Genomic DNA, 18,530 nt, shown 5'->3' with positions numbered 1-18,530 from the left:
ACCTCGTTTTTCGTAATCCCAACAATATTCAAACAAGTTTTTTAACGGCACCTGTTTTACTGAATTTTTCTAATTGCTGTAACAAATAAAATTTTCCTCAGTGTACATCCGACGAACAACAATTATGAGCAAAAAATGATGGATCGTATAATCAACCAAGCAAAAATCTTATTGAGCATGATTATATTGAAGAAAAACTCGTGTTATTTTTCAATTCCAATTCTGAGTAACGTAGAATATAAAACCGTTTTGAAACCTGCATACACGCATTGAGCAACAACGAATCTTTGCAACTTCCGCCACGAATATCCCCGAGTTTAATATATTCCTGGGGGAAAAAAAAACCCTTATTGTGTGTATATAAGGATGCGCATTGTGTCAAGAATGGCAAGAGTGTATGAGTAGAGTAAAGGAGTTGAGTGTGAGTCGAGTCAAAGACGCGGTGAAAAGGGAAGGAAAAGGAACTTGGGTATCTTTTTCCGACCGACCGGAAGACACTGCCTGCTCTTATTCTCGGTATACGCAGCACACAATGGACTTTCGAGTAAGAGAGTACGGAACCTACTCCTCGAGACTTTCGTCTCTGCATAGTCCGCCTTCAAGATCGTGAAGATCGGGAGCGGCTGCTGTTGGTGGTGGTATAATATCAAAGTGAGATAAAGAGAGACGAAGAGAAGGAGAATGAGACCTTGACGGGATGACCAAGAGAAGAAAAATCAGCGAAATTCTAAGCGGGTAATAATCGGAGTACGAAAATGAAGATACGAGCCGGTAACAAAGCTCCGGAATATCGGACGAGACGAAGCGAGATTGTGTGATCGTGTAACGAGTCGGCTAATCAATATATACAATGGCTGAATGACTGCAGAAGCCGCAGTCTGACGAAGCAGACCTTTTATACCTTTGTGTTACGTTATCACCGCGGCTTTGTCTCCTTTTTATTTTTCCTCCTCATCATCATCATCGTCATCATCGTCGTCACCATCATCGTCGTCGTCGTCGTCTCCACGAGGCGCTTTGACCGTGAAGTATAATGAACGAGGGACGCAGGTGCAAGTAATTGCTAATTAGCGAAGAAAAGCGTGGCGTTCGTCTTTTATTTTTTTGGCTTTTTGTCAGACCGATCGATCAAATTGTACGCATTCGTTGCCGCAGGAGCAGTGAAACGTACTCTGAAACTATCTCTTTTCGGAAAAATTTTTCTCTTCCTACATACGTATGTATATATGTATACATATACATAGGTATATAACAACAACAATGTGAGAGAAAGCAAGCGGCCGGTAAAAAATGAGCCGCGTCGACAGGGTGTCAAAAAAGGAATGACCGGCACGCTTCATCGCCGCATGATGCTTTCATCATCCCGCGGAGACCCGAACGCATTTACACCTCAACCCCGTTGGGCCGAGTATTTGATCAATCATTTTCTTCCGTCAGCAATTTTTTCCTTTCTCTTTCTTTTTCCTTCTTGTTTTCTTCTCAGGTAACCCAGCTATCGAATCTACGTCGATAATATATATAAGAGTAGAAAAGAGAAAGTCTACAATATATTCTGTGATAATTATTTAAACTTTTAGAATACCGCGCAGTAGCTGTGTTATCACGTGGACGTTAGACGGATCGTTGACCTTGGATCACGGCACAAATGACCACCTATTATCGACACGGTTTTCCTATCAATTGCGTTCAATTGCTTTCAATCGGTTATAGCAAACACTCGCGTATGTCTGACGCAGTTAATTGACCTCCGAACGACGTTAAACGGCGGTTCTCTCACGCGTCGATGTAAGTATAGGTCATTCGTTAAATCACCGATTTCACCGACGTGACGAAGTGTTGGAACCATCGAGAACTCGAGTATCATCGGACTCGAAAAATTCACGGAAAGGTGTTTAAAGCCCGGGCGAATGCAACGCGCAAAGCAACGAAGCAATCGCCGCGTATAATAGGGGAAAAAAAGCTCCTCGAGACGCTTAACGAACGACGCTGTTCGAATTGATTGCTGTCCAACGGAGGAGAGAAAATCATCGTTAAACTCTTCCACGTAATTTGTCACCGCTTTACCGCCTACGTATATATATATACATATATATAGAGATGTTTTTGTTCCGATCAGAGGATCAATCGGTAAATATATACTCGGCAAAGGAGACACGGTATTTATCATCACTGGCACGCGTTCCTTCCATGTCCTCAAAGCTGTTATATACGTGACATACGTATCTTTTATACCCGCCAACACCAAAACGACCAAGTCCGTTAAGTCCGAAATTTTATTGCGACCACCTCTCCCGACGTCCCTGCGGTGGAAAAATTACGATAAAAGGATCCTGAATCCGTTCGGCAAATCAATCTTGAGATACGGAAATTTTGACGGTACTTTTTTTACACTCCCTTTTTCGAGCCGTGAAAACTTCTCCCACCCCCGCAGCTTTTCACTTTTTAGTATATTCGGTTATAGACGCGACGTATACAGTGTTTGCATACGAATGAACGGCGCTCGAGATTGCCAAATATTTTCCAAAGGCTAAAGAAATTTTCTGTGTCAATACCATCACGGATATACGCACTATCCGGCGAAGGGAAAAATCAACTGATGAGGGACAGAGAGAGCGAGAGAGAGAAAGATTTCTTTTTGTTTGTATTCCGTGTTTTTCCTTCGCTCGTTCGCTTTGTTACTTCCGAGGGTTTTATAAGCACAGTTATCGAATGAAATTCATCTGATCCGTACCTACGGGCAGCAACGAACACGTCGATAATATTCTGCAATAGCTATAGGTATGCATATTTATCGGTACAGGTAGCTGTAAAGATATTTTACAGAATCTAACGACATGCCTATACATGTATAAAGAGTTGACTTTACTTCCTACTCCTTTCTTCCGTCCTGCCATTCTTTCTTTCTTTCTTTCTTTCTTTCACCCTTTCCCTCCGCGCAGCAAACTTTTCTTTAATAAACGAGATGACACTGATCCCGGTCACGAATAAAGAAAGTCGTGTTGAGGGCACGAAAAGATCCACGAGACAAAAAGTAAAGTTTCTGGTACGTATATATAAGGGATAATAAATTTTCTGAACAATACAACGCAACGTACGACACACGGAGTGTATGCATGCGTATCGTACGATCGTCACGCTTTTCTAACAACATTAGCGATGCACGAAGACGTAAAGTAAACGCAGAAGAAGTACGTCATGGGGTTCGGAACACTTGCACTCGCAAGGCGTGAATGACGCCGATGATCTCAAACATCCTCAAACCCCGTGATGCAATTTGACTTTGGTAGTTGAGCACGTTCGTGGGTACATAAAGAGGAAAGACCCACAAACTTGTACGAAGCACGTACATTTCCAACGCAGAGTTTGACCCGGCCAGACGGTCTGCACCGATTGGATAAGTTGTGCACGAGCAGAGTAGGCCAGCTGGCTTTCACTGTTTTCGAAACTCGAACTGTCAAACGCAATTTCCCGAGCTCGGTAGTTGAAAAGCTGACTGCACATAATAGCCGGACTGCGAGAACGGCGAAGGGCGAGGATGTGAGTGGAAGTTAGAAGGGATTGGAAAGCTCGAAACGTTCAACGTTTAGACCAGAACGACGAACGACGCAGGTATGCGATCAAAAAAACTGCACAGTTCGTTTTTATAACCTACTATCACTTTTAGTCCAACTTTCGAAACGCTTCTCTCGTCACATTTTCGTTTCAACTGGTTCTCGAGTCGAGTGTGAGTCCCGTTTATGGATCTAGAATCTCATAATCGGCCTCAAGTGACTTTGCAGCCTGTGACGAGATTCAATGTAGGTACTTCCAAAATATACCACTCGATGAATCGTTCGAAATGTTTCGTTATTTTATCTTCGCATGGTTGAATTTTCGAAATACCGGTGACTCGAACTATAGACCCTTCCAAGTTTCGACCCCGACCCCCAACGACCGTTCGACCAAGCTCGAATTGAGTCTTGTAGAAAATGATTATCTCGAAAAACGCGACGCGATGTCGTTAAGTCGAAAGAAAATTGTAACTCGGCATCCCACGTCGGAGTATGGAAGTGAGACGAGTGGGAGACGAAGGTTAGATGGTCGGTCATATTGCGGTAAAGCGACCTAATTACTTGAAAGCCCGTCGTAGTCTGCGGAAGGAAGGCGTGAAGCCGACATCATCGTCGACCTTTGGGTCGATGGGGTTCCCCGTAGCCAAGTGTGAGTAACCATTTCGCGATGTAGGCATGGCTTCGATCGAATTTAGTCGGCCACCCCGGGTGGGTTCCCATCGGAGGCCATATCTGACCTGGAGGCCGTTCGCATCCCGCCGGCGTATCAAAGCCCGAAGGAAAAGGAACGCGAGAGCTGAGAGTACAAGATAGAGGGAGTCGCGCTTTGATATCCCAAGATAAAAGTGAAACCCCACTCAGCGCTTATTAAACCGCCACTCGCGCTTATGCGAAAGTGCTCTGATTGAGTGCATGCAGGGGCGGTGTGATGCCACAGGCGACTAAAACCGCTACGGACACTTTGGGAAAAGGGGACTGACAGACTGGCGGGTGATGTTCCATGTTCCATGTTCCATGTTCCACGTTCCATGCGCGCCGAAGGCTGCGATAAACGGTTGAGTATCTGTGAGATGGGTAATGTTCCAACTCCGAAGAGCCCAACTGCCGGTCGATCCTCGAGCAACGTCACGAGCGACGTTTAATTGACTCGCTTAATAAGACAATTAATAAGCCCAACGACACCGAGGCAAGCACTCCCGAAGCCGTATCCGTGAACAAGACGTCTCTTTATTCACGATTCGCGACTGCTGCGGTACGTCGTCTTACTTACGTCCCTGACGCATCTCGAGAGTAATGCATCGCGCAGCTTTAATATTTTATCAACTATAGAGCCAGACAGTCGACGGTCCAGGATTTTCTGCGGTTCATTTTCCCCGGCTCGTTTCGCAACCTCGATGCTTGATTAAACTGTGAAATAGTTATGACTTTACGGAGATGTTAGTCATCGCGGTGGATGAGTATCGGAAGAAAGAGAGAGAGAGAGGAGAAGACGAAGGTATTAACGGGTCGAGCAAGTAATCAACGAATACTCGGTCGGCCTAGATCCTCCAGCCAGGAGAACCAGTATCAACACCAGGTCAAAAAGGACACTCGTTAAGGTAAGCGTACCAGTTATCGACCCTTTTATTTTTCAAAATTCTAAACTTACGGCTCAAATTGTAAATTTCTCGATGACTAAAACCAATTGCTGGAGGGTTATAGACTGCAAATTTATTTTTTCATAATTTTGGAACCAAAGATCAAACAGATACAAGCAAAAAAGGTCAATAATTGTTACAGAGTCTATAACTGATACTTACCTTACCAATATCGAATCCAAAGACCGAACTTGTTCGATCAAAATTGGATCCACAGTATCATCTTCTGAAGCTACACGGTTAGCGGTATAGCTGGAACATCGCTGAAGACTAAATCCGAGTACTCTCTCTCTCTCTCTCTCTAAATGTTCTACGTTCTCTCTCTCTCTCTCGCACATCGTACAGCGCTACATTAATCCTCCTCAGTAAAGACGTACGTTATTGTAAATAATATTTTTGACTTTTCTAGACGAATAATTTAAGAAACCACACGGTGCACAAAATACGATCAAATCCCGCTTTCGTTCTCAAGATTTAATAATCCGTGTTTTATATTTTTCGATAGATTACATGTAAAGTAATAAATTGAACGTTAATTTTCGACAATCTTCAACACTTCCGATACCTTTTCTCTTTGTTTTTTTTTTCTCGAAACGTTATTCGAGATTCTTTTACCTTCCTCGTACAGCATATCGGCGATATCGCTTTAAGGTAAATCATTAAAGTAAGTATCAATGGTCAGATTTTCACTTCCTACGAGAGTTTCCTCTACTTGTGACGTTTTTAACGACGAGTAGGCTTCTCGTTACATCTCCACGAGCAATTACTGAAAATTTTCAGCGATGGCGAGATACTTCGGTGCGCTTTGGTTGAAACTTTGGACCGTGGATAATGGTTTCCCCTGGTTACACAAACGGAGAAGAAGGTATAACAGAAGCCGCAATGCAGACACTTCTCGAGTGCCAGAAAGCTCTCTTTCCCTCTCTCTCTCTCTCTCTCTCTCTGGGTGCAGTTCGTGACCCGGTTTGTCCTCGTGTAATCCTAATTGACAAGCCGCAGGGTGAAAGAGAGAGAATTCCAAAACGCTAGAGCTCCGCCGAGTTGGCAGGTGCTTGGAATTAGATTCTTTGTTTACCTTCATTTCTTTCCCAGGTCGGGGATTCGAGAGATTCTTGTCACTGCAGCCGGGATGTATCGAGCAATTGAACGAAAACGAGCGAGACGCGATTTAATCACGAAATTTCTCCGACCCTCGGCACAGTCGAGCAGCTTTTACGACGACGGAAATTCCCTGATTCAATTTAAGGTACAACTTTTTTCCCCGCTGTCTGCAGGCTGAATTTTTATCCTCAGGTTTCCCTACGATTCCAAAAATCGTAGACCGGCCGCCGTCCGGCGTGCAAACACTAATCAATGCGATCCAACGAAGACCGGCAATTAAATTTGGCTCCGATTCGACGGTCCAAGTTGGCGTCGTTCGGTTCGTTTGATTAAACGCGCCTGATTGCATCAAGGCACGTGCAACAAGCTACGTGACGTTGCGTCGAAGCTTTCCTACCTCAAGGATTGACCCTGGCCAGTCGCCGGTGCTTTCAACGACGCTTGATTACACTGAGAGAAATTTTTAGTTCCGGTTATTTTCATTTCTTACCGCAATTTCATTACCAAAATTTTCAAGTTCACCCAAACTTCCGGTGTTCTCGGTAAGCCGTATGATTATTTATTACAAGGATAAATTAGAAAATTTAAGAATTCATCGCACACCCCCGATTGATTTAACGACGTTGATGAGAGAGCCGAAACGGTTCAAATATCCCGTGAAATAATTTTTCGAGGGTCGAAGACTCGAGGTGAAAAAAAAGGTCGTCACAATTTTCATCAGCTTCTTTTAATATTAATACGACGATTAATTTTCGACAGCATCGAAATCGAATTCACTTGAAAATGCGATAAAGAACTCGGTGTACGACAGGTGACGATTTAAGTCGGGAGTGAATCTGACAGTATCTGAGTGTACAGACTGAGTTGCCGGAAAGTAATTAGTACACTTGCCAAGTTCTTTCTAAGTGACTGCCCGATGTTCGAACGTGAACCACCGAAGAGAAACTTGACTTTAATTCGTTTAAGAACGAATAAGTCTGAATTGAAAAGCAGGAAAAAGGGGAAAAACAAATATTCAAAAACTCCAACACGAATAATAGAAAATCATTACCAGATTTTGTAATTAAATCCGACTAAATTCGTACAACAATATCTAACATATCAGCAACGTGATAAAAGCTTGTTTTTTCATCCAACCGTCAAACAAGTTAACCAACTATTAACAAGCACGTGAAAAATCTGGCCTTATTATAGCCGTATAACGATACCTACTCGCAAATCCAGAGTAACTCGATTACCAAGCTGGATGAGAACAACAACAATAGTTGCGACGTGGGGTTGACATTTAGAGGGTTAAGGTTATCTCTTGCGGTTGATATTCGGGTCGAACAACGGCATGTTTGACTTGAGAAACTGTCTGCGCATTATACGTAATGTAATATATGTATAATATATATGTATCGACTGTTCGCTCCGTTCAACTCCAGAGAAATGTTTACACCTAATATTGGCTACTACCAAGGGTTCAGGCCGTTCGGGCCACACCTTGTACCAGGCGGGGGTGGCTGGTTGGCGTTACCCCGACTAGTCCAGGCGCATCTTTCTTCCCGGAAACCATCCTCTGCAATTACCCGCTAAATTCCATAATTAAACCAATTCCCCAAACCTGCCTGGTTGTAAAACTCCGGAGATACGTATACGCCTGTCTAACTCGGCCGAATTTTGAGAGGCTGAAGTTGGCAACGTTGAGAGAAAAGTTCGTTGTCGAACAATTTTAGAATGACTTTTGAGAAATTGATGGTCTTTTCGAGTTATGATTATGTTTTCTCGTTTATCAACGCTTCGCTGTATTCCAGAGAATCCTAAAGGCGCGAAAGTAACGATTTTTCCTGAATATGCATCGTTACGTCAACTTAAATCTCACCCAGAAACATTCTCTCGCACGCGTGTACAAAATTGCCCGAACTTGCACGCAAATGTAATTGAAATCAAGTTCTATTCGCACGCTTATTGACCCAATTTCGACTTTGCTTCTTCCGTTCGAAGAATCGCCTCAATTCCCGTGAATTCAGAATTCCAATTATCGTCAAAGGTGCAGGGAATTAATTCGTACTTCAAACCGTCAACGTCGAATCGACGTTCGTGTAATGTAGTGTCATGTATATACGATCTATCGAAATGTTTCTGTACGTATAATACATCATGCTCGTTCGAAGAATATTTTATTTAAGAGCGGTAACCGGAACTAAAAATTTCTCTCAGTGTACAAGTGGACAGGATACAACATGCGTATTGGATAATGAAGAGGAGATAAACCAATAGAGAATGAAGGACAAGGATCTCAATTGGCGCTGAGCCACGCGACGTTTCGCTACTTTTACAGTGTTTTAAATTAGTTTCCTTTTTATGTATGTATAAATCGTAGCGACCGCAGTCAGTGTTAGCCGGTGGATTTACATAGGATAACGTTGGCGGTGGTGGCGGTGGAAGTTATTGTCTCGTGAGTATCTCGACGTATAGGGGAGTGGATGGAAGGTATAATGAAATCGTTAGGAGGACTAACGGAGGCGGTGGTACAGGGCTTCAATTTCGATTAAGCAACGGGGCAAACGACGGGTATCGTTATAGCAGAGGTCGTATAATCGGGCGACCGGGTTAAATCTTAGTACCTGTAATCGTATAACGCCGAAAAACGGGGTCGCAAAGTGGGAACAGGGTACGTACCCATAGGCAGTGGAACCGCGAGGGAAAAAGCATCGCGGAAAATGTTGTATAAAAACTAAGATCGACTGACTATGAACTATGAATAGTTCGATGATTCGGAGTTAAAAATTTCCGAATTGTTTGCTGAAATCAAACTTTGGAGAAACGACAAAGCCTCGAATGGTCGGAAACAACAAGCGTCAAAGTTCCGAAATGCGGGATTCCAAAAATTCAAGTTACGATAGAGCAAAGTTACGAAAAGTAAAGTTCCGATTGAGGAAAACAAAGTTTTCATGGCGTAAAATTCCAAATATTAAAATATACTCGGACAGCGTGTTTTGTTCAACAAGTGGTTGTAAAAAATCAGAGAAACCGAAAATCGGGATGACCGGGATTCCGAACGTAAAAATATGGAAATTCCAAAACAAAGAAAGATCAAAGTGGTGAAATTTCACCAGGCGAAAAATCCACGGAACACTGAAAACCTTCGATCGTTCGAATTTAAAAATTTCCTCACTTTCGCAACTTTTCAAATTCGAAATTTCAGCCCGGTCCCAAAAATTTCTCCCAAGTTAATACACGGAGGTTACTTTTCTTCCTCGTCTTTTTCCTTTTCACTGCATGCAAGCGGTCTTTATTTTCTAATGTATATTGCAAGAAGCTTTTAGTTTTATGGAAACCTACGCCGAGGAGAGCATCTCATTTATTCCGTTCTCACGTGTCTCGCGTATCGTCGAAAGACGGAGGGTCGTGTAATATAAAGACCGCGAAAAATTGTACATATGAAACAGGTGCGGTAGTCGCTATATAAATTACTTGCCCACAGGGATAAAAATTGAGAATATTAAGAGTAAATGCCGCGCGTGGAACGTGGATAAAACAGAGGGTGAAATGTGACGGAAAATGAAAAATTGACGTTTCCGCGTAATAACAAACATATTGGAATTAAAATCAACGTTACCGTAACCAATGACTAAAATGTCAAACCAGATATCCTTAATTTCCAAATTTTAGTACGTACGTCTTTAGTCTTGCCTGATTGTTACGTGCTTCAAACGAATATTGTAAAACAAAATAAAGTTTCGTTTTTTTTTTCTTTTTTTTCTTTTTCACTTTCTTTTTAAACGCATCTTTTACGTTTGGCTAAATAATGACAAAAATTCGCATTTCTAAATCGTTGAAAAATTGGAAAAAACGAAATTGCAGAAAACCTGCAGTAATTCACGGTCCGCAAATCAAGGAGCATATTAATTTACCATAGGTGAAAAGAGTAACGCAAATACGCACAGATGAAGGTACGTGCTAAAAGCAGTCAGAGTTTGTGTTTGACTGACGGGTACTTTCCAACTTTATTCTTCCATCGAGTCGAAGCAAGGGAGGAGAGACTGCAGGCTCCATAAATTCCACACACGCGTCTGTAGTATACGTATGTATATATAATACAGGCACGTACATGTGTGTATACAGACCTAGGAGGTTGTATTATTCACGTCCGTATATGAGGGGTATATAAGTTGCCGGTTCGAAATGAATACTTTATTTGGTTTTGTTTTTTTTTTTTCTTTTTTTTTTCCTTCTTTTTCAAATTTATAGGTTGCAGGGGCAACGAGAGAGGAAACAGAATTTCGAGGTCTCGATCTTGAGGGGATTTACAACGTACTTGAAAATTCGAATCCCTCTCTCGGCTTGTACCTAACTTTAATCTTGCCACACGCGCAGGCGTCGAATTTAAAAATAACAATTCGCAACGATTGAATTTACATTTTATATTAGAAAATATTTTCCCAAAGTCGGTATGTATGTTTTTCTTCTCATTCTCAGTCATTTTCTTCATGTTTTCATTTTACACGTATTCATCAAATTTCGGATTATACGTGATAAAAATTTGTTGCGACCAAGTGAAAATTTTACAACGATTAATTTAATTTATATAATTATATTTCTGCACTCCGTGTTTTTTTTTTTTTTTTTGAATAGACGGATAGAATTTTTATCCCTTGAATTGTATACGTATAATTTGAATTAGCAGAGACAAACATTCTCGCGTATAAACGAATGTGAAGAAACTGTAACAATCTCAGGGTATGACGGATGAATTTTTACGAAAGCTTTGAGTCGTTGAAAGTTGTTGAATTTATCGAAGCCAAAAAGTGTAGATTGACCAGCGAAATATCACGACGGTTATTCTATTTCTATATTGTCTCTAGAAGAATATAGACAAAGATGAGAATTGGTAAGAATCGTGGTGAAAGAAATAAGAAAAACAGAAAAAAACAACGAGAGGAAAAAGAAGCAAAAACTTGGCAAACTCACAATCAGCAAACGAAAAATAATATTCCTACATTAATTTTCCACGCGACAGGCCCAATTTCATTTTCAATTTTCCCTTTCTTGACTCGCCCTTTCACTTTTTCCCATAGGCGTTATGTGATATTATTTATTTATTTTTCTATTCAAAGGGGGGAGATTGACCTGAAGAATTTCAACCCGTATCAAAAATCACCATTAGAAAATACCTTCACGCCGCTGCACACTGGGCCTACTGTCGTATGTATTTTATACGTAGTCCTTATTTCGAATGGCCATAAAACGACGAAACACTCTTTGGGTGAGGGCAAAAAAAAAGAAAGAAGAAAAAAGAGGACGTGGAGGGTAAAAAAAAATGGGGATCAAGTGGCTGATTTACGACCGAAATAACACTCGGAATTGTAACGGATATAGGTATGTTTATAAAAAAAATTGAAAAAAAAAAAAAAATGTACCGAGGAAACTCTTCGCGCTTTGCAGTAAATGTGTAAATATTTTTGGAAAATATAAACGTTAAATATAATGCGTACGTGGCGTGAATTTTCTTACCGCGTTAGTTCATTCGTGGAATTCTTTGAGACTTAATGGATGGAAGAAGAAGAAAAGAAGAAGAAGAAGAAGTGGAAGAAGTAGAAGTAGAAAATGATGAGTAAGTGCAGGGATAGTATGTAATTAACGTAGAAATTCAATTTAATAAGAATATTCAAAGTTGACGAGTGAGCTTGCAGCACCAGAAGAATTAAAAGCGCTCCGAGTGATTCAGCAGCTGGCGTAAATTGTGTATATTCATATATATACAATATATATATATATTATTAATCAAGCCAGGAAATTAAAGTGTAATACAAAGTTAGTTGGTAGGTAAAAGGAAGAAATTTTTCCTTGTTTTTTACCTCCAATGAAGCTCCGATTACATTATCAAGGAATGAATAAAACGTTTATCGTACAACTGGAGCAAAAAATAAAAAATAAATCGTCGATCATACAATGTAGGTAATATTGTAGAATAAAAAAAGAAAAGCACAAGCTTATACGCGTGAAATGGTATAGAAATGAAACAGAAGAGAGAGAAAGAGAGAGAGAGAGAGAGAGAGAGAGAGAGAGAGAGAAAAAACGAAAATTCAAAGAACAAATAGAATTATTGTAAACTTGCCATTTTATCGCGAATCATTATATCTGCACTCCGATTCTGGGGCGTTTCCAAAACTCAGATTGATACTGCCAGATGCGTCGAAATACTTGACGTATACTTCAATGAAACAAACAGCGAACCGTCGAAAGTTAATTTTCGATCCATCATATATGTACGTATATATGTGTGTGCGTAAAGTAATAGGCGGCTGTCGGAGCGACCGGAACAGCAGAGACGATGAGAAGCGCTCCGCACGAACCGCGCCAAAGCACTGAGGCGAAACGGGCGCCCCGACGCCCAAAACCGACGTCGAACTGAACGCGGGGTGGCGTGCGTCGCTGGTTCGACGCGAGGCGACGCGACGCGAACTTCGGGACGGGTGGTTAAAAAGGAAGCCAAAGAGAAAAGGGGGGGGGGGGGGGGGGGAGGACTAGATATCCTAGGATACGGAAACGCGATACGACGATGTCTTTATTCTGTTTTTTTTTTTTTCTTGCTTTTTCTACACTGAGAAAAATTTCATTTCTTATAGTAACTAGAAAAATTCAGTAAAACAGATATCGTTAAAAAAACTGTTTGAATATCGTTGGAATTAGGAAAAACGAGGTACGTCTAACCATTTTGGTAATTGCAACGTAAAATCGGTTTGCGAGGTTTACTCTACTTTTTTTAGTTAAACAAGGCTTTAACGTCAATTTATTCTTGCAAGAAAATCTAGCAACAGTGATCGTAATGAGAAAGAATAACAACGGATACTAGACTTTCCGGTAACAGCTATAAAACTAATTTTCATTTTTTACCTAGAAGCATATTTTTCGATTGTGGTAAAAAATGAAAATAGTTAAGGACCGAGCGGTGGACGGAACTAAAATTTCTGTCAGTGTATAATTTACAGCATGGTTTTTGACAAGATTTTTCTGCGTATTAGGACGATATTGAGGCGTCGCTCGAAATTGACATTTTTGTCGGGCGGGGTTGAAATTCCGAATTTGAAGAGTACCGAAAGCGCCAAAGTCCGAATTTTTTGGTGGCAAAACTTGCAAAGAAATCAAACTTGAACGAAACGTCAACGTTATGTCAAATTGTATCACCACTCGGTGACCGATGAAAATTCAATAAACAGACATTAATTTTCTGCAGTGATGATGAAAAGCGTATAATTTGTACATTCGTCCGATGCGACGACGACGAATAATTCGGGTGCTAATTTGTGAGTTGAAAAAACGAAATTCAAGTATCGATCGAGCGATTATTTCGGACTGATAACATTTTTCATTCGATTTTCAAACACGAGATTCGCGTTGTACAAATTTCTATAATTGTACAACTATCAACATCCGACTTCGAACGATAATTTTGTGAGACTCGTTAGTTTCGAACGGATAATCGACACGGGAACATTCGTCGAAAAATATATCTGTTCAATAACGATGGATTATTAATTGCTGTCGTTATTATTAATATAACAGTGACCTTTCAACGAATTCCTCGATCCTCGTAATGAATTTTTTAATGCCGTAACCACGACGCTGCGGCGCAATTTGATGAATTTTGATATTCCGTTATACCTGTCAAGCTGTGAGAACAGTCCTCGAGCTGTCTCGACCCGGCAGCTTATCATCTCTCCCTAATCGAGTATAGACGTAATTAGTATATTGCCGAGTGGCGTAGCTCTGCACTGAAATTTCTACGTGTACGTACATAGAGAGTCTAACCTAACCTGACCCAACCCAGCCTCAAATTCAAAACCACCCTCTCTCTTACTCTCGCGGTAATATAAATTAGAACGGGAAGATAATTACTTTCACAAAATGACGCAACGATTCCCGCAAGTGCTAATGTGTTCGGTAAGTACATTCGTTCCGGAAACCCGAGATTTTGTAAAACGTCAAGAATTTGAAAGAGGGAGGAAACTGATCAGATATTTAAAAAAATAAGAACAATTTTCTCAAACATTAAGCACCACATCGTTTCAAAGGCGTGTAGGTGAGTAATTACAAAATGGCCTCTGTATTCTTCAGAACGTATTCAGTCCCTGCGCGTGTCTGAATTTCTCTCTCTCTCTCTCTCTATTTCTATTTCTATTTATCTCTGTCTCCGCTTTTATAATACAGTCTTCAGCGAGGCTGCGTTTTAATGCAGAAGAAATAAGATGAATAAGAAGAAGAAAAATATATCGCAATTCGCAGATATAAGAAATGAATATATGCGAAAAATACGATGCGAAGGAAGAATTGAGACGAGGAGGAACCCCTCGGTAAGATTTATCACGTCAGCGAAAATTCTTTCGCATAGCTCGAAAGTCAGACGCATTTAAATTCGCGTATACACGCGTGTTTTGACAGTTTTACAAAAGTTGCGAAAATCGGCGGTAAAAAAGAAGAAGAAGAAAGAAGAAAACATATTTTTATTTCTTCCGCAGCAGTTTCCTCTCGGCTCGCTTTTCCCTTCGACTTCTCGATCGCCTGCACAGGCATTCAAAGTAATTTGAGCGTATAAAAAGTGAGGCGAAAAGTTGGTTCGATGTATAAAGTAACGTCAAACGTCAGTACGTGTAAATCAATCCGATAGCCAGTCGATTTCCTTTACAAAATACCTAAACTTTTCCCCATTTCAATCATCAAAATTACTCTCTTTACCAAAGAGGGCAACGTAATATCGTATTTCGATTCGACACTTCATTCGCTCATCGAATCGAATACGTTTCGTTGTTAAAAAAATTCTAACAACAACTGTAACTATTTCTTAATATTCCCCGAACATATTCTTCCCGATTTTCCCAGAACAACTAACAACAAACAACGAAACAAGCCTGGAGTTTAAATCTCAAGAAGTATTTCCGGAACGATTCTACTCCCGCGATGATCCTCGCTAGAAATTCGCGTTTGAAAATAAAAAACAAGAGAAACAAATGGAAAAAAAAAGCAACAACAACAATAAAACACACCGCTACCGTCATATTTCCGTTACTTTTTTTTTTTGCTTCTTTTTCCATCTGTTATCAGCCAAATGTCACTCTCGCAATTAATGCTATATTAAATGTGACGGGCGTGTGTAACAATAAACAGCTTCCAGTACAAGTGCTCGAGTGTCAGTCGAAAAATAATAATGAAAGTAATAATAGGCGGAACCTCGGTCTCTATGAAGAGGGGGCGTTGCCACCTGTCACTGATTATCGCTTATCGCACAGTCAGCGCGTGGTGATGGTGGTGGTGGTGGTGGTTGTTTGATAGTTGGTCAACGGGGTCTAAAAGCGTCTAACAGAAATCTGGCCTCCGTATTTCATCCTCTCCCGGGAGTTATTGCCGTTGGGCGGATGCCCCGATAACGGCTTCGTCCTCCTCCTCCTCCCTCCTCCCTCCTCCCTCCTCCCTCCTCACCCTCCTTTCCTACGGCAGCATGCCCGTTTCAGCTGGACCCAACGAATCACACGCTCTTCGCGAACAGACCATGTTCGAAGTACAACGTGGATACATACGTGTTATACGTATAAGTAGGTATATACAGGTAGCGGGAGAAGAAAGAGAGAAAGAGAGAAAGAAAGAAGAAAGAAGAAAAAAAAGAAAATACGTATGTGACGGATTTTTTTTTTTTTGTTCTCTATTTACAACTACTTATTTTTTGAAAAAATAATTGTCTCTCTATCGACGATCGTTACGATTAAATTTTCACGCTTTACGGCGTATGGATGATATGGGGTATAAAATGATATTCGTATGGGGAGATATTCGTTACGGCAAAGTATTTTGAAAATTTGAGAGAAACTTGAGTAAGGAGAAGATATAATTTGGAAAAATAATTATTGTTTCAAAACGTGAGGAATGTTTTTTTCGTTACACAATAACCTAAGAAGGTATATAAATGACGCGAAAAGTCGCAAAATATTGTTTCGAAACTGAAGCAACTTTGTTTTTTTTTTTATTCACACTACGACGAAGCGTTGAGAAAATTTTTTAAATCCGATACGACGGTACAACGCCTTTCCATGGGCGGAAAATAAATTGGCCACAAAAATGGAGGCGATGAAAAGGCGTCGAATCAACCGCAGAGTGATTTAGGATTGTAATTTTGGAAACAAGTTTTATGGGAAAAAAAAGAGTCCAATTTCGCAAAGTGGATAAACTGTTATTTGAACGGGAGATCCTGTAATCACAGGAATCCTGCGATAATTTCTTCTCAGGTTTTTTCTTACATTCTTCGCCTGACACTTTGGCAAATTTTTTTCCCACTCCCATTTCCGTCTTGTGTTTCATTCGACTTCTTGCGCCTCCGAGCTCTCCACGTTTTCTTTCCTCAAGAATTCGCGCGCGCGCGATCATTATCAGGAACGGGAAACAGCCGTTTGCTTTTGCCTCGTTTGACTTCCGGAAGATCTCGCCGCTGCCTAATCGTCCCGAGATTTCGGGGGGATGCGATCCTTGTATTTTTCCACCAAGATTTTCCGGAGTCCTCGGTGGGTGGAAAAAGGCGGCGGTTCCACCTCCAGCGATTTCCACAAATCGTCGATGATTTTTAAGATCGTACGAAAGGATACGGCAAAGGGTATCTGGCAGGCCGCGTATATCGAAAGGCAATTCCACATCCCCGCGTATCCGGTATGGTGGAGTATTATACGGGCGAAACGGTAGAGGCCGATTTTTCTCGACTCCGTCGTCATCAGCTGAACGATTAGACGAAAATTGAGGTCAGAGAAACGAACGTAAAAAATCGCAGGGCCATTCGCTGGCGGAATAGTGATAAAACTTAGAGTTGGAAATCGAATTGAAAATTATCAGGGGTTGGATGTTTTTTTTTTTCTTTAAGAAACGAGAAACCGGTCCACGAAATCATTGAAAATCATTTTGCAAGTCTTGCGGTAAACGCAACATGGTTTCGTATTCTTCAACTTTTTATTTTTACCTTCGTCTTTTGTCGTTTGAAATTTCTGAAATTTCCATTTTATCGACGAGTGATTTTCGGTAGTTTTCTATGATTCAACCAAATTTTCAACAGTATTATGATAATTGCATAAAAAGCTAAGGAATCATTGATAATCAACGAAAGTTACAATGTCAATAAATTGGAACCAGACATTTCATTTCAATTTGAATGACCGCTTAGAAAATTCGTTCGATTCAAATCCGAATAACTGCTTTTGAAAATGAGTTCATCACGGTGAAGCATTGAAAAATATACGGTACGGTATATTGGCAAATCTTTTCGGTGAAGAAAGAACTAGAAAAAAAAAAACGTTGAAGGAACTACATTGGTCAGAAGCTACAAACCCTGTTAAAATTCTCTAACTTCGATGAAACAAGAATTGGTTTCATTATTGAATCAACTCTGATTATTTATCTGCCCTGCAGATTTGATAAAAAACTTTATCTCGTCAGTTTTTTTCGATATTTCCTTTGACAAAGCTGATTTAAACCCTCGGTGTGTGAACAATTTTTTTTACAACTTTTGTCTGTACACTGTTTCCAAGTGCTCCAAGTTTTACAGAGATTGGAGGAAATTCAGGGTTTTTACTCAAAGTGTCAACTAAAAAATTTTGTAAGTATCGTTAAGAAAAATTAACATTCAAAAACCGACGGTTCCCTAAAAGAGCCAGTTTTCACACAAAGGGTTAAAATACTCGTGAAAGATATCTCCGATTTGATTTCTTTTCCAATATATTACAGTAGACCAAAAACTAAGCGACACGTATTTCTTTTATTCACCGTTAAACATTTTAAAGGGGGTGAAACCAAATCCAACGTAAACCATGTCAAGGAACGATTTGACAGTTTCAACCACAAAATCGTAATATTTCTTACAGAACCAGTAGAACTGGAAAAGTTTTCTCACAACGAAAAATAGAAATTAAAAAAACTGCTAAATCTTCCTTTGACAAGCCTTAATTTGAAATTGCAGTCTGACCCCCCTTAAAGTGTTTAATGGCAGATTACAAAAAAAACAAAAACATGTGTGTTATAAAAACTGAGTGGTTAACCTGGAATCTATACTTGAGAAGATGAAACGGCTGCGTAAGAAACACGCCGACTAAACGGCTGACGATTTTTCCGCAAATTAGGGAAACGGCGATGGGATTTTCGTCGGGCAAGTGACGTTTGCTGACGATGACGAGCTCGGCGTAAAGGGCGAACTGCATGGCGCAGACGAGGGCCGCGTGTATGGTGG

General features: G+C 40.6%; 1 protein-coding gene and 1 long non-coding RNA gene across 2 annotated transcripts in view; one reads left to right on the top strand and one right to left on the bottom strand.

Annotated features, from left to right (window-relative positions):
- Window positions 1-11,672, top strand: part of LOC124294484 — a 35,283-nt gene extending 23,611 nt beyond the window's left edge. Inside the window, exon 3 of the long non-coding RNA XR_006904362.1 lies at window positions 11,392-11,672. This is a non-coding gene — a long non-coding RNA (uncharacterized LOC124294484). The remainder of the gene's footprint in view (window positions 1-11,391) is intronic.
- LOC107227320 (matrix metalloproteinase-2) overlaps window positions 1-18,530 on the bottom strand; it is a 161,183-nt gene that overhangs the window by 63,220 nt on the left and 79,433 nt on the right. The window lies entirely within an intron of this gene.

This window comes from Neodiprion lecontei, chromosome 5 (genome assembly GCF_021901455.1).
Source record: "Neodiprion lecontei isolate iyNeoLeco1 chromosome 5, iyNeoLeco1.1, whole genome shotgun sequence".
Taxonomy (NCBI): domain Eukaryota; kingdom Metazoa; phylum Arthropoda; class Insecta; order Hymenoptera; family Diprionidae; genus Neodiprion; species Neodiprion lecontei.
The sequence above is the reverse complement of the archived record's forward strand: the minus strand, read 5'-3'. Positions and strand labels throughout refer to the sequence as shown.